Source organism: Talpa europaea (genome assembly GCF_964194135.1).
Source record: "Talpa europaea genome assembly, chromosome: 8".
Classification (NCBI taxonomy): domain Eukaryota; kingdom Metazoa; phylum Chordata; class Mammalia; order Eulipotyphla; family Talpidae; genus Talpa; species Talpa europaea.
Window position 1 is genome coordinate 57,843,805 of NC_140075.1, and position 14,711 is coordinate 57,858,515.

Below are 14,711 nucleotides of genomic sequence, written 5' to 3' on the forward strand. Positions count from 1 at the left end.
CTTTTTATTCATGAATGACACCCAAGTTTACCTGCCTACATTAGCTGGTCATACAGAACTCCCCATGAGATCTTAGGTTTGAATGGAGAGAAGTATTGGTGCCCCGGAGGAAGGTGGCATGGAGATTTGGGATTCCCGAGAGTATAAATTATTTGAGCTCTCTAGTTTTGTTTGAATTTGGTCCTGTCACAGGAAGTGAGCTATTTTGCCCCTCAATCTTAAGAGAAGGTAGATGTGACAAGATTTGACTTAGAAGTTTGTTTCCAGTTAGATGGTTGCCTGATGCCCTGTGGTCATACACTTAGCTCCGACAGGGTTCAGTGGCATGCTAGGAACTGCCGCTTGAACTGTAGCAATCTCTCTGCTCTGGAAACTTAAGGTTTTGTGTTATGACACTAACAGAATTTGGGGAAGAATAGGGAAGGGAGAGAATGAGAGGGAAGGGAGGAGACCTGACTAAGGAAGAGGCAAGCTGTGTGTACATGGCCTGAAACCAGCAGTCTCTGAACCAGAGTGAGACACCACTGGGGGCCCGAGAGTTAGGTGCTCAGGAGGGGCAGCTGCCTGTGGACAGCATGGCCATGGGCGCACAGGCACACCTGGAGGTGGAGATGGAGTGGGATTCCATGTACACACAAACACACACACGCGCACACACACACGCGCACACACACACACACACATATATAGCTGTGTGTACCACTGATAACTCTAGCCCCATAGATTCTACAGGGTTCTATGACCCCAGGGGTAGGATTGTTTTCGCTGCAACCTGGATCTGCTGAAAAGCTATCTCTTACTATAAGTTTGACTTAAAGTGAACAGCTTTCGGATTCATTTGATAAGTGACATTGTACCTGAGGCTTAGCCAGCACTGGTTCCCATTTAACCCTAAGGAGTGTGAGGCACAATAATTTCTTCTTCACAGGTGTGTTAGACCCCCTGAATTTTTATAAGACTTATCTTTTACCCTCTGGCACTCAGGTATCCTATCAAGGCTTCCAGAATACTTATCACTTACAATTACTCACTCTGATTAATGTGATTTCATCAATATAGTTGCCCAGCATGAAATCTGGGCAAGAGGATCAAGTTTCCTTTGGACTATATTGTGGCAGAGAGTAAGAAAGTTCGGGGGCAAAACTGTGAATGTCTTACAAATGTAAGTTGCTGATAATCTGCTCTCCTGACAGATTAAAAATAACACATTCAGCAGCTCAATAGATGTATACCAAGTGCCATAGGCTATGTTGATTTTGTCAGGAAAGATGCCATATCTGGCACAGTAGCTGGGAGGTACAGTAGCTGGGAGGTATAGTAGCTGGGAGGTACAGTAGCTGGGACTGGGACTTCCACTTGTTTAAGATTGTTGGCTGTGATCCAGTTGGTTTTTTGGTGCTGTAGAGTGGCAGTAATTTCTGCAATTTTACTTCTAATTCACTATCTTGCTCGGGGTGGCTTAAGCACTATCTTGCTTAAGGGGCTTCATTTGGTGTCCCGTATCATCATGATTCTTACTCTAAAGGCCAGGGAAATACCTGTTAAGTACATTCATCTCAATTATGTTATGCAATCTGGATCTGAAAAGATGAACTTGGACCATGATTCCGTGTAACATCTGACCTCCATATACACGATCCCTGAACATGGGATTGTAATGTCATTTTGGGGTCTCTAAGGTATTAATGTCAACTGAGACTTTATATCTAACAGCTTTCAAAGATTTGGATTTTCCCTGTACTCAGTGTACAGTTATTCTGATAACTGTAGTCCTTAGTGGGGAAGCACTGGGTGACTATATGCTGCATACACTCAACATGATGTGGCAGGGCTCTTTAGGGGGGGTCAGCACCCTTCAACCAGGTGCTCTAAAATCTGACTCAGGTCTGGGCAACAGGTCATGGTAATTTTTCCATTGCAATCAATCTTCTACTCAACCATTCTTGATGTATTTCGATTATAAATTAAGCAACATCCTCATTGGCTGTCAATTTCTCTCACCCCTAGAAACGTCATTAGTAATTGTCCGATCTCCATGGATCAGGGACCTTGATTTCCATCTCACCTTGCTATTCATTATGGTAATTATACACACATTATCTCTGACAATTAAGGGCTGACCCCTGGCCTTTCTATTTCAAAATTCTATCATCTCATTGACATTAGGGTTACAGGTCACAGCCGCATCTTCTGCCATCCACCCTGGTCTGTAGAAGATGGATGGTCACCATTGAACTCTCGCACTAGCATATTCCTCATTACCTTAATGAAGGAACCATCTTCTGTGTCTTTCTAGGGAACAGAGTCAGCTAGAGGGTTCTCTGGTATTACAAAATATTTCTGTTCTAACATAGTTACCTCTATGTGGTTTTTGACTTCCTCCTCATTACTCAGCTAAAGCATCTCCACTTTCCTATAGAACTCCATTGATTCCAAGCTTCAGGGAGACATTTGAATAGCATATTAAAACCAGTTCCTGGCATCCTTGCCAGTATGTTAAACCTGGTCATTCTGAGTCATTTAATCTTCCATACCAGCTTGATATTCCAACCTCTTTTGTCCAGAAATCTTGGGATTCATTGCCATAAACATTTTCTCATCTTTTTGCCATGTTCTGCAGCTCTTTGGTGAAGAATGTCTTTCACTGCACTGCAAGGACGATACTTTTCCACTAAAATCATTCTGAGACCTGACCCTAGTTATCAATCTAGAAGAAAAGGATGGGCAGCTATGGCAGACTGTTCTCCTAGCAAGTGATAAGGGGCTATTCTATTGACCCAGAGGATTCCAGATTCTCAAAGGCATCTATCCCAATATCCCTACCCCCATGTCATAGGGTCCTGATAATCACATTAACAGGGCCCTGATTTTAACACAGATTTGTTAATACTGCAAACTCATCTTCCTTCGTAATGCCAACACTCTTGCAATCAACTCTTAGCCTGATTTTTAGCACAATCTGTCTTCTAGCTGAAGGAGATGAGGATCACTTGAAACATTGCTGTGCAGGTCCTGTGGCCTTCACAAAGTGTCTTGATTTGATAGTAGGCTGACATTGCTATTTTTTTTCCCTCCAGGTTTCTATGGCAGTTAACAATAGCCAACCGACTCTGCTTTAATTTGTAACAAATGGAAAACTCAATTCAAACTGGGTTGAAAAATAAAGAGGATCTATTGGCTTACATAAGCAAAAAGATCAGAGGTGTGGTGAATGTCAGGGTTGATTTGTTTCAGTGGTTCAGTAATGCCACTCTCCTTCAGGGACCTCTTACTTTCTCTTCTGCTGATTTGCCTTCCAAGGCTATAGCTTTAGGCCAAGGATGATTTCCTTCATGGTGCTAAAATGGCTGCATAAGTGCCAGGCTTTGCATCTATTCACTATGCTGTCCTGGGAAAAGAATCCCCTTTCTAGAAACTTGTTTAAAGGAAGAGGAAATTTCTTTCTCATTTGTCCTAGACAATTGCTACTTCGGTCTCCTTGGTCATCTCCATCTCTGAATCATTATCCTAATTATCTCAGAACAAGCAGGATCCACAATGTTCTACAATGGGGAGAGGTAGATACATGAAAAAAGTCTGGGTATTGTTAGAATGCTAGGTAGGCTGCTGACAAACTTATTTAAGTAGATTGCAGATATTTACAATGTACTTGTATTTCTTTGGGAAGTTTAGAAACCATAACTGTAAATGAAAAATAATGTATTATACATAAATGAATACATATATACTATATTTATATATGTAAGCACATATAAATGACTGAGTGAGTATATCCATCTCAATTATGCAATCACGGGCTGAGAAAATTGCCTTGGATCCTGACTCTATGTAACACCTGACCTCCATAAACCCCATTTCTAAGCATGGAGACCATAATGGCATTTTTAGGTCTTCTGGGTATCAAAGTCAACTGGGACTAAGTATCATAATAAGCATTTTTATACTCACAATAATATTCTATATAGAGCCAAATGTAACAAGCCCCTTTCACTAGCTTTTTCCATAGCTATATATAAAACAAGGCCAGCATTCTGAAATCAGATTTAATCCAATAATACAACTAGGGGTGATATGCAAAATATTTAATGAGCAGTAAGTCACAATTATCAATCAGTCTGACTGGGTATCCAACCAATCAGGCCATCATTGGTCATTGTACTCATTGGTGACCACAGTCACAATTGTAGTTGTCACTGCTTAACAGCGGGAGCATCACACGTAACTGCCCAGGCTACCTTCACCCACCAGGGTCGGCTCCCTGTAGCCAGGCAATCCTCACTGACACCCAGGCCATCACTGTGACAAGACCCAGGTCACCAGACACACAATTTCAAGAGAGGTCAGGACAGTCATTGTCAAACACCAGGGAAGCATGGATTAATGAGAATAAAAGCTGAAGCCTCTCTGGTGTTTTGTTGCAATTAGAGAAGCCATAATCAGTTATAATTGTGTCATTTTGGGAAAGCTATTTTACCTTGCCAAACCCCAATGTTCACATCTATAATGTAATGTAAGAATTGCCTTGAAAATTGGTGGTGAACATTTAGAGATAATGTAAATAGTGTCTAACTCAGTGCTTGGTACATAGTAGGGGCTTAGTCAATAACAAGTATCTCTCATTACCATGTCAAGAGACTGGTTGAAGAACCTCATACAAACAAATGAAGAACCTCAGGGGCTCACAAACATCCTTGTAAGAAGATGAGCTCCCTGATTTCTGAGGTAAGGATACACAACTATTGGTATCTCATAATTTCACCCCCATTCCGGGCGTGGAGTCTCCATTCATCCATACTGCCCTGTCTCTATAAATACAATGGGCTGACAGCTACCAGTGCTGGAAACAGCTCTTCCTGAGCTGGAGTTTCTGACAGCTCAACTTCCACAAGCTGTTCATGAGTTATTTCAAGGGACATTTTGCTGTCAATCACTTACCCCCGAAGTGGACTGCACAGACCTGCTCTGCACCCAGGATTATGAGAAGGAGCTACATTTGCTTCTTGGAAATTAGCACACTAGTTCATGACCCATAAAAGGAAGCTGAGAAAAGCACTGTGATGCTAAACAAGGAAAGGAAACTATTCTTACCAAGAACTCCATATATGTCAGGCACTCCGTTACCTTGCTGAATCCTCAAAAACAAACAAACAAACACAAAAAAACCCACAAAAAACACAACAATCACCCCAGGAATAGGAAGTGGTTAATATCAGTATTAGAGGAGAATAAAGTGGGGCTCAAAAACATTAACTAGCATGTCCTATGCAGTAAGGGAGTTGCTGAGTTTCAAATGTAGGGTTCTCTAACTACAACCTTCTTCGAGTATTTCTCAGAGGTAGTGTTGTTGATATTTGGGGCAAATCAACTTTTACTACAAATCAAGTTTTTAGCTGCTCTAGTGCCTAGATTGTAATAGCAAATCCAGGTCGTGTAAGGACTAAAGTTACCTCTGCAGTTTCCCCTCACAGAGGGATGGCGTACTCCAGACTGAGAACCACATAGTTAGGCAGACAGATGGACATACAGACAGTTAGACAGATGTATAAATATACAGATCTATCAGTAATAGATAGATGAAACAACGTCCTAGTTCAGATGAGGATTCTGACAGAGGGTAAGAAGAGAAAGGGAGCTTTGCAGATGTGGCCACATGCACTGCCCCAGAATTAATAATGTGCTTCTATGTATAATATGTGTGTGCAAGTAAACACACACGTGTATGCAGTGTGCCTTTGAGCATACACAAGCATGGAGGTCCCAGGCCCTAATCTCTTCCTCTATATTCAACGAATCTCTTCAGTCCCATTAATTTCCCTTCCAAATTTTATCTTACACCTGTTCCTGTTTGCCTTCCCTGCTACATTGCTCTGCATCTAACCTCTTCATTTCTCATCTGGACCATTGCAACAGCTTTCTTTTGGTCACAGAAAGCACCAAATTCATTCTCCACACCACTGCCACCACTGCCTCTTCTAAAGAGGCAAATCAGACAACATCACCCTTTAGATCAAAATTCTTCAGTCATTGCCATTGCCTATAGCAGTTTTAGACGCAGACCCTGTATCTAAATGAAATCTTCAGACAGAAGAGCAATATGTAAAGCAGATAAACGCAGGACTGCTCTGTTGAATTATGAAGATGCCCTAGCAAGGCATCCAAAGTCTTTCATAAACTGTCCCCTGCCTGCCTCTTAATTCTATAGAAACAGAATGACTTGGTGGCTAAGACTTCAAGAGCTGTCTGCCTTCAAATCCTTTCCCACTTACTAGCTGAACAAAGGTGGGTGCTTTGTTTTACCTCTCTGTGTCTCAGTTTCCTTTTTGATAAAATGGAGCCACTACTGCTTCATGCGGTTCTTTTAAGGATTAGATTATATTTGTGAAGTACTTAAAATAGCCCCTGGTACATAGTAAGCAATCAGTAAATGTCAACTCTTTATATCTCACTCCCAGTTATCCTAACATTCTATAAGTGCATGGATGTTATGCTAATCAACTCTCCTTTATTTTGCACACTGTATATGTGTGTGGGCAGGTGTGCAGGGCTTGGTGGCAAGATGGGAGTCATGAGGCTACTTGAGAAAAGAAGGAGCTTTATTGTAAGGAGATATGTTCCCTGGACCCAAGAAGTATCTGGGGCCCAAGGGGGTCCAGGCACAGCTGCTCTGACCAAGTATCCTCTTTTCTCTGAGCACTGGCTTCATTATCCTTCTACTCTGTCTGGGCATTCTGTATGGCATTCTCTAAATGCTTGAGGGATCTGGTTTGATCGACTACAATAGATTCAGTTTCCAAAGTCTTTTACTTGGGTAAAGATATCTTTGCCCAGTTACTCCACGGGACATTGTCACCTCCAGTCCAGTCAGTGGCCACTGCCCTTCAAAGGATGGCTTTACTTCTCTTCCCTGAATCACGTTCTGTGGACGAAGCACTGCAGCTGGAAGAGGCTTTATGATCACATTTCTAGCATAATATGCTGTAATCTCTACCCAGAGTGGCCCTTTACCTAGTTGTCTGCCTGGCAAGCTTTTTATTTACCCATCAAGTTTCAACTCAAGGACTTCTTCCTGAGCTCTCATGCCTGATTCTCCCAGATAGAACTGGGTTACATGCAAGGCCTAGGTACAGCATTTCATTGGAGGATCTATCTTCTGTCCGCTGTTTTTTTTAATTGAGATATAGTTGGCAGGTAACACTGTATTAGTTTTAGTGTACAAAATGACTGTCTTTTCACAAAAGTTCCTTGTGTATCTCTAACAGCCAGAATCCAGTAGTTGCTTAAGCAAAAACAATTATTTGATAAATGAAAGAAATCTATATGTGTATTCAAAAGAAGGTACATTTCATTCCATGTTTGTTTTCTTTGCTGAAATTGCCTTTTCTTCAGAAATAAGAAAATTAAAAATGAAGATGATAAATATAAAATTGGAAGAAATAGATGCTTCTGTGACATATTCAAACCCTCCCCTTCTACCTGGGGGCACAATGACTTCTTGCACTTCTGTTTCCCTGTTCCTTCTATGGGCATGTTCTGCAGACTCCTCATGTTCATCCATTGCCTACTTGGTGAACTCCTTTCACCCTTCAATAGTCCCTCACTATTAGCTTCTCCAGGAACATCTCTCTGACCTCCTCCTCCTCTCCAATCTAAATACTTCTTTCTTCCTTGTCCTGTGCTAATTTTTCATGGTGTCCTGTAACTGCTTTCGCTATGTTCATAACAGAGAATGGGAATTTATTTCCTTATATATTTCTCTTTTCATTTAAAAGGCATCTATTTTCTTTTTGAAGGCAAGCAGGACTTATTCACCTCTACAGGTCTTAAGCACCTAGGATAGTCCTTGGAATAGAATAAGCACCCATTACTTGTTGAATGAATGAATGAATGAGTGACTGGGTGAATAAAAGGTGAGTAGCTATTCCAAAATAGCAGAAAATCCCCAAAGCCTTTAGCTTAGTTTTTGAAATGTAATTTTCTTGCTGCATAATGTGTTCAATGTGTTTGTTTCAGGCTTATGCTCCTTCTTTTCTCTCCTCACAGTTTTCACAGTTTTTGTGAGCATATTGGGGGTGAAGGGATTCAAGAATATTCACTAATGTGCCACTGTAAACAATTGAGACCCATTTAAGCCTTTTCAAAGTGATTTTATGTGATTGCTTTTCCCAAAGTCTCAGTTAACAGTTGGATGAAGTGCAAAATTCCTCTACCATCTTGGTTTCATCATGCTTCCCCTCTGCTTTTCTACCTCTCCACCATTTCTAAGCCTGAAAAAATGTGCATTATGCAAATGCCAAAATGTCTCTATAAAAAAAAACATTTTTAAAGCAAAGAAAACCTTATAAATGCTTGTTAGCTTAAAAAAACTCTGGTTCCTCACCCCATGCATGAAAATAAATTCCAGATGTATTAAAAACCTAAATGTGAAACCAAACTGTAAAACTATGAGTTGGGAAAATACATAAATATCATTATGAACATCCTTGAGAAGCAGTTCTTAAACAAGATATAAAAAACAAGCAACAAAGGAAAAAATATTTGATTGCAATAAAAGTTATTCCTCTAGGCAAAATTAGAAGACAAGTAAAATACTAGGAGATATGTTCAAAATATAATTAAGTAATTAAATTAGTATCTAGAATACATGAATAACTGCTATAAATCAAGAACAAGACAAATAATCCTAATAGAAAATGGGCAAAGGATATGAACAAGAAATTCACACAAGAGGAAAAACACATGGCATATGAAGAGATTCTTAATTTCATTAATGATCAAGGAAATGGATATCAAAACAATAATGGGACTGTGTTACTGGCAAAAATTAAAATCAGACAAAGAGAGTCTGGCAAGATGGTGACAGGGTGAAGACACAAGGCTTGCCTCCTGCACAGTTATTGCTGCAGAACAAAGTTAACACCTCTGAAAGATAAATGGAGGACTACTACATTTATTGGGAGAAATGATTGGCTAAGGGGGTAGGAAAAGCTATAATTAACCTGTGTTTTCAGTGATACTAGGGCATGATAACTCATTGGAGAGCGGGGCAATTGCTCTGCATTGTTGACTTGGGGGCACATACATTAGGTATTTTGGAGATCAGGTACCAAGCTGGAGAAGGGGTTGCACAGCATTGGCATGCAGGACAGAGAGCGCACTACTGGAGAACCCCAGGAGTAGGGGTACAGAGTAACAATTACCAAAAAGCACCTGAGGCCCCAAATCTAGAACAGTTGAAGCCCCAACCAGTAGGGAGAGCCAGGTTAGATCACTTGTGTCTCCTCATGGAAGAGGCTACTATGTGCAGACCGAATCTGTGATATTCGAAACACCTGCCTTACTGTCACTTAGAGCCGAAACTGAGACAATAACTAATGCTCTTACTAGCCAGGGCTTAAGCACCTGGACCTTAAAACAGTACCCCAGAGTAAGGTTCCAAACTTGAAAAAGCAAAGAGAATGTAGTTCCTGATTTGTGGCCCTCTCTCAACTATAATCCTCACTCAGTTCTGCATTGTGCCCAACCATAACCTAGAGGTTAAGGGTTGATGTGGGGCTTTAAGAGTGAAGATAATTGCTATATAGATCTATGTTAAGAAGCAAGAAAACTCCCAAGTAAACAACTTAATATTACACCTAAAGCAACTCTCTCTACTTGCAGAGTGATGCCCTTTGGCTAGGTGTTTTATGTTCAAGTTGTGAGAAGGTGTTTCACTCACAGATTTTCAATTAATCCATCTGTTTTCAGTCCTGCATCTAACTCCTGCCCTCTGGGGATACATGTCATCTCTGTGGGCATTTTGGCTTTCCTCTTGACTGTATCATCCCCTGGTGTGCTCCAGGCTGCATCTTCTGTGCCCTGCTCCTTCATGCCCCTTGTCATGCGATTTTCTCTCAGGAACTTGTTGAGACCTTGCTTCCTCTTCGCTTTCTAATGATCAACTTTTTTTCCCCCCAGGTGAACTGATATCTACATTTATTAATATGATGATTCATTTGGTCTTTTAAGTAATTCCTTTGTTTTTAATTCTTCTTTTTTGATAGTTCACTATATTGATGCTCCACTTTATAACCTTTGATTACATTTCTGGGATATGTGAGTATACCCGTGTGTGATGTTTTCATTTGACAATTTGAATGGTTTTTAGCCTTATTGATTCTTCTGTTGATACTTCATAACTCAAATTTTATATAATATAATAAATTCTAGCATGTAGCTTGATTTTAATAATTGAATCTGGTAATTTATGTTCTGAACACATGAGTACAATCTCTATATTTTTGCAAATATGTATATATTTGAAACTTTAGTACCAACAAATGCATGATTTCTGTTTGTCATATATTCTTTATTCTTTCTTTCTGTTGTTAGATTTTTCTTTATCCCAATCCCCTCTTTTTAATCTACTTACGTGGACTCTATAGATTGTGCTTCTATGTTTAAGGAGCTTCTTTAATTTTTTGAACAAATAGACACTAAACTCCCCACTTTCCTAACAAAATTTAAAAACTATTAATAAAACTAAAGAGAGAACTGACAGCAGAGAAATTAAATATTCAACGTACCTTCAGACATTGGCATAATTTACTCTTTGAACACATAATATTGTCCATCTTGTTACAATTCTTTGGAGTTGCCATTTTACACTTTTAAAACAAAAAGTATTTTTCTAGTCCATAGTCAAATTTTTCTAGTCTTTTAAACTTTCAATTAAATTAATTTTATTGGGGTAATATTCATTTATAGTACTGTTTATAATTTAGGGGCGCAAGTTCACACCTCTTGTTATATATGTGACCACAACATGCCCACCACCAAAGCACCCATAGTTCTCCATCAGAGTCCCTTGTGCCCCTCTCCATTTACTCCCCACACCTACAGTCTGGAAGCCTCACTTCTCTTTTTTAAGTTTTATTTATTTATTTATATAAGCACTGGGTACAGTTAGAAGCGGGGGAGGGTGAGAGAATTCACCAGAGCCAGAGGGGAGAGCAGAACAGGTAGACTGACAAGTACACTGCTGAGGAGAGCAGCGGGTGGCAGGAGAGGTATACGTGCAGTGTGGGACCCTCTCTGGCGGGGCCGGGGATCGAACCGGTGCTGTAGGATCCAACCGGTGCTGTACGGCTGCGGGCAGCTTCGCAACCCAGCGCTCAACCGCTGCGCCGCCACCTGGGAAGCCCCCACCCAGCTGCCTCTTGAACCACCTTCTCTGAGCCTCTATTTGCCCCTCACTGCCTCTCTCTACCATTTCCTGCTCTTGTGCCAGGGAGGCTGACCTGTTCAGTGCTTCTGCTGACCTTGGCCCTCCTGGGGATCCCTGTGTGATCAGGCAGTGGGATGTGCACAGTGATGAAGAGTAAGCAACAGGACTTAAATGAAAATGGTAACCCCCCGCTTCCTCCCAAGAAGGTATTAAACTGGTGGCCACAGCCTAAGCCTAGTGATAAACAGAACAGGCTGGAGATGAGGCTGGAGAGAGCCTTAGGCCTCCAGGCAGGGCCTTCTAGATTGTGGCAGACATAGATTATCCTTCTCTACATAGTAAATAAATTTCTATGCTATCAACATTCCTCTAATGCACTTTGTGCTATCTGGCAGTATAGCTCTTTTGGTTGTTATTTTGTTATTATATTAGAAGTATATTTATTGTTTAAATAAATACATATTTCAAAATACAGAATTAGTGAATATTGAACCATTCTTCCTAGTGGAAATACAGGGTTAGGTTCCTGCAAGCCTCTGATTATAATATTTTTGTCAACCAATCAATCTATAACCTGGTTTTATATATGCTTATGTTAAATATATATTGTTATTCTTATTAAATATATGTTATTGATTCACTAACATGTATCTCATGGCCAACAACACTATATCTCATGACTGAGTGAAACTTATCAAACACAACTTTTTTTTCCCGTAAGGCATATCACAACCTTCTGAAACTTAGGGACACTAGACACACGTCTGCATTGGTTGTGGGGAACATTTTAAGCAGTGAAACTGTTAACAAAAAATTCAACACATGTGGCATTCCCTTAACTATAAAAAGGATGATTATTTTAAAGCATTTTTTGTCAGACTTTTCTGTACAATTAATTTTGTCACAAAATTGCTGACTTTATTGTCTTTCCTAGAATTACATTTCCTTCCATGCTTTAGATTTTTGATTTCCAAGATCATTTTAAGTGGAAAGCTTTCTGCTTTTTCATCTTTCTTCCCCTCAGGCCCTACACCAGAATCAGGTCTTACAGGCACATTTCAGTACACTTCCTTTGCCCAACAGTGGGGATATCTAGTCTCAGAGCTTCCAGGAGGCTTGGCTCTGGTCCTGTTGGTGAGACTGTGTCTGTCCACGTGCCTTCTTAGGTGCAACAGTTGGATGAAGTAGTAGGATAACAGTCTTTTAATGTCCATTCAAAGGATGGTCACCCCACTTCAGCTCTTGACTTCATTCAGGGGTGCTTACTCTATTCTGTGCCTTGTGTGGTGCTTATTGGTTCCTATTTCTCTGCTGCAGTTGTTCTGCCACCACTGTCTGAGTCAGCATGCCCCTGGCTTCACCCTTGTGCACCATCATGGATTTCTTGTTCCAGAGATGCTGCTCTTGTCTTTGATCCCAACTATCTCTTTTTGGCTATTTCTTCTTATATTTGCTCTATCATGGCTGTCTACGGATGGAAGAAGTTGTTGAGGAGTTAACTTAATACAGAACTATGTATTGCTTTGTGCTATTAGAGGAGAGCAAAATCTTTTTGTTCTGAAATAAATAAAGCACTGTTTCAATAGTCTCCACCCAGGTAGAGACAACCCAAATATCCATCAACTGATGAATGGGTAAACAAAATGTTGTATATTGATAGTATGTCGAATATTAGTCAGACATTGAAGAATGAAGTGCCAGTACATGCTATTACATGGATGAACCTTGAAAACATTATGCTAAGTAAATATGCCAAACACAAGAGACCACATACTATATGATTCCATTAATATGAAATATCCAGAAGAGGCAAATCTATAAAGGCAGATAGCACACGAGTGTTTTCCAGAGCCTGGAAATAGGATGTGATAGATGGATATGGACTTCCTTTTAGAGTGATGAAATGTTTCAAAATTAAATAATGGTTATGGTTGCACGACATGGTAAATAAACTAAATACCACTGACTACACATTTTTAAATGGTTAAAATAGTGAATTTTGTGTTATGTGATTTCTACTACAAAACAAAAAAGAAGTCTCCACCTTCTGAACATCTTCCCAGCTGTTCCTGTTTGAATGTTTCACTCTTTTTGCACCAACACAATAGCAAGTTAGTACCTTTATTGAGTTCTTTTGCATTTCATTAAATTGTTTGTCTTTGTGTCTGTCCCTCTACCAGATTATAAGCATTTTCAAGAAATGAGAGCTGTTCTATTCATATTTGTTTTTCTGTTACCTTGGCTAGTGTCTGGCACAGAGTAAGCCCAACAAATACTTACTGTATAAATTAGTTGAACTCACATGGCCACTCAAAAAAAAAAGTTCTTCCTCTAGTTTTCTCAATTTATTGTTAGAATTATCCCCTGGGGGAAGGATTTTCATTCTGAAGCACTGGACTGGGTGCTGACACCTCTGGTATGAGGAACCAGTGCAAGAAGCCTTGACCTTTCCCTGGGGCCATGTTAGACATTTGACCTCCCAGCCTCAGTCAGTGGAACCCACACATGCTGCAGGTGCAGTCATAGGGACCACAGGCTCCGTTATTCAAAATATTCCCAACAACTAAGCTCAAAACTGCTTTTGCTGAGTCACTCTCTAGCACAAAGCCTTTTCTTTACGATGCTTTCATCTGTCCTCTGAGGTGTAAATTGCAAATATGGCAGTCTCACTCTACAGAGGTGGGTTCAATGACTTCTGGCTCAGGCAACAAATGATAAACCAGGCAGCAAATTGGAAAAGACTTCAAGGGGGGAGGAGGGCTTCCTGTGCCGCTTCTATATTTGATTATGTATTTGTAGGTTCGCTATTATACATTTCCCAAATATACTAGCTGTCACATAAAAGATTTTTGAAATGTGTGCATTTCTTCCTTAGCTTGAACTCCAGTTCCTTGTGATATGGCTGAAGATGTTTCTTCTTATTCCAATCTGGGTGGAGACAAGGAGAGAAAAGAATTCTCAACCATTTCTCTCATGTCAGCCTTTTCTACTCTCAAAGTGATTTTTAAATCATCTCTTTCACTCTTCCATATTAAATTGTGAAATACTTTCATAAAAGAAATGAGAGTCTATAATGTGCCAGGAAAGACTCTAAGTATAAAATACAGTCTTTTTCTTCAAGGTGTAAGTTAATAGTCTTTCCTTAGGGTTTTCTTCACATTCCTATTTCTGATTTTAATTCAGCTTTGTAAAATGTGTCCCCAATTTACCAGCTGCAAACTTTTTTTTAATTCACTTATTATTCTCTGTACTTTTAATGAATGGGATAAGTCAGTGTAGTCTCTTGTCATGTTGTGCCAATTATCAGTCGCCTGTGGACAGGCTGAGATTGTCTGTTGTCACAGTGAAATCCTTTCAATTACCTGACATGGGGTAGTTTTTGCACATGAAAGATACAGAGCAGAAGCTTGAAAATAATTGCTTTCTAACAGTGAGTGTAAAGTTCCATGGAAGCACCCCCTCCTAACACAGCATCCCCAGGTTAGACATCATGGAGACACCTCATCTA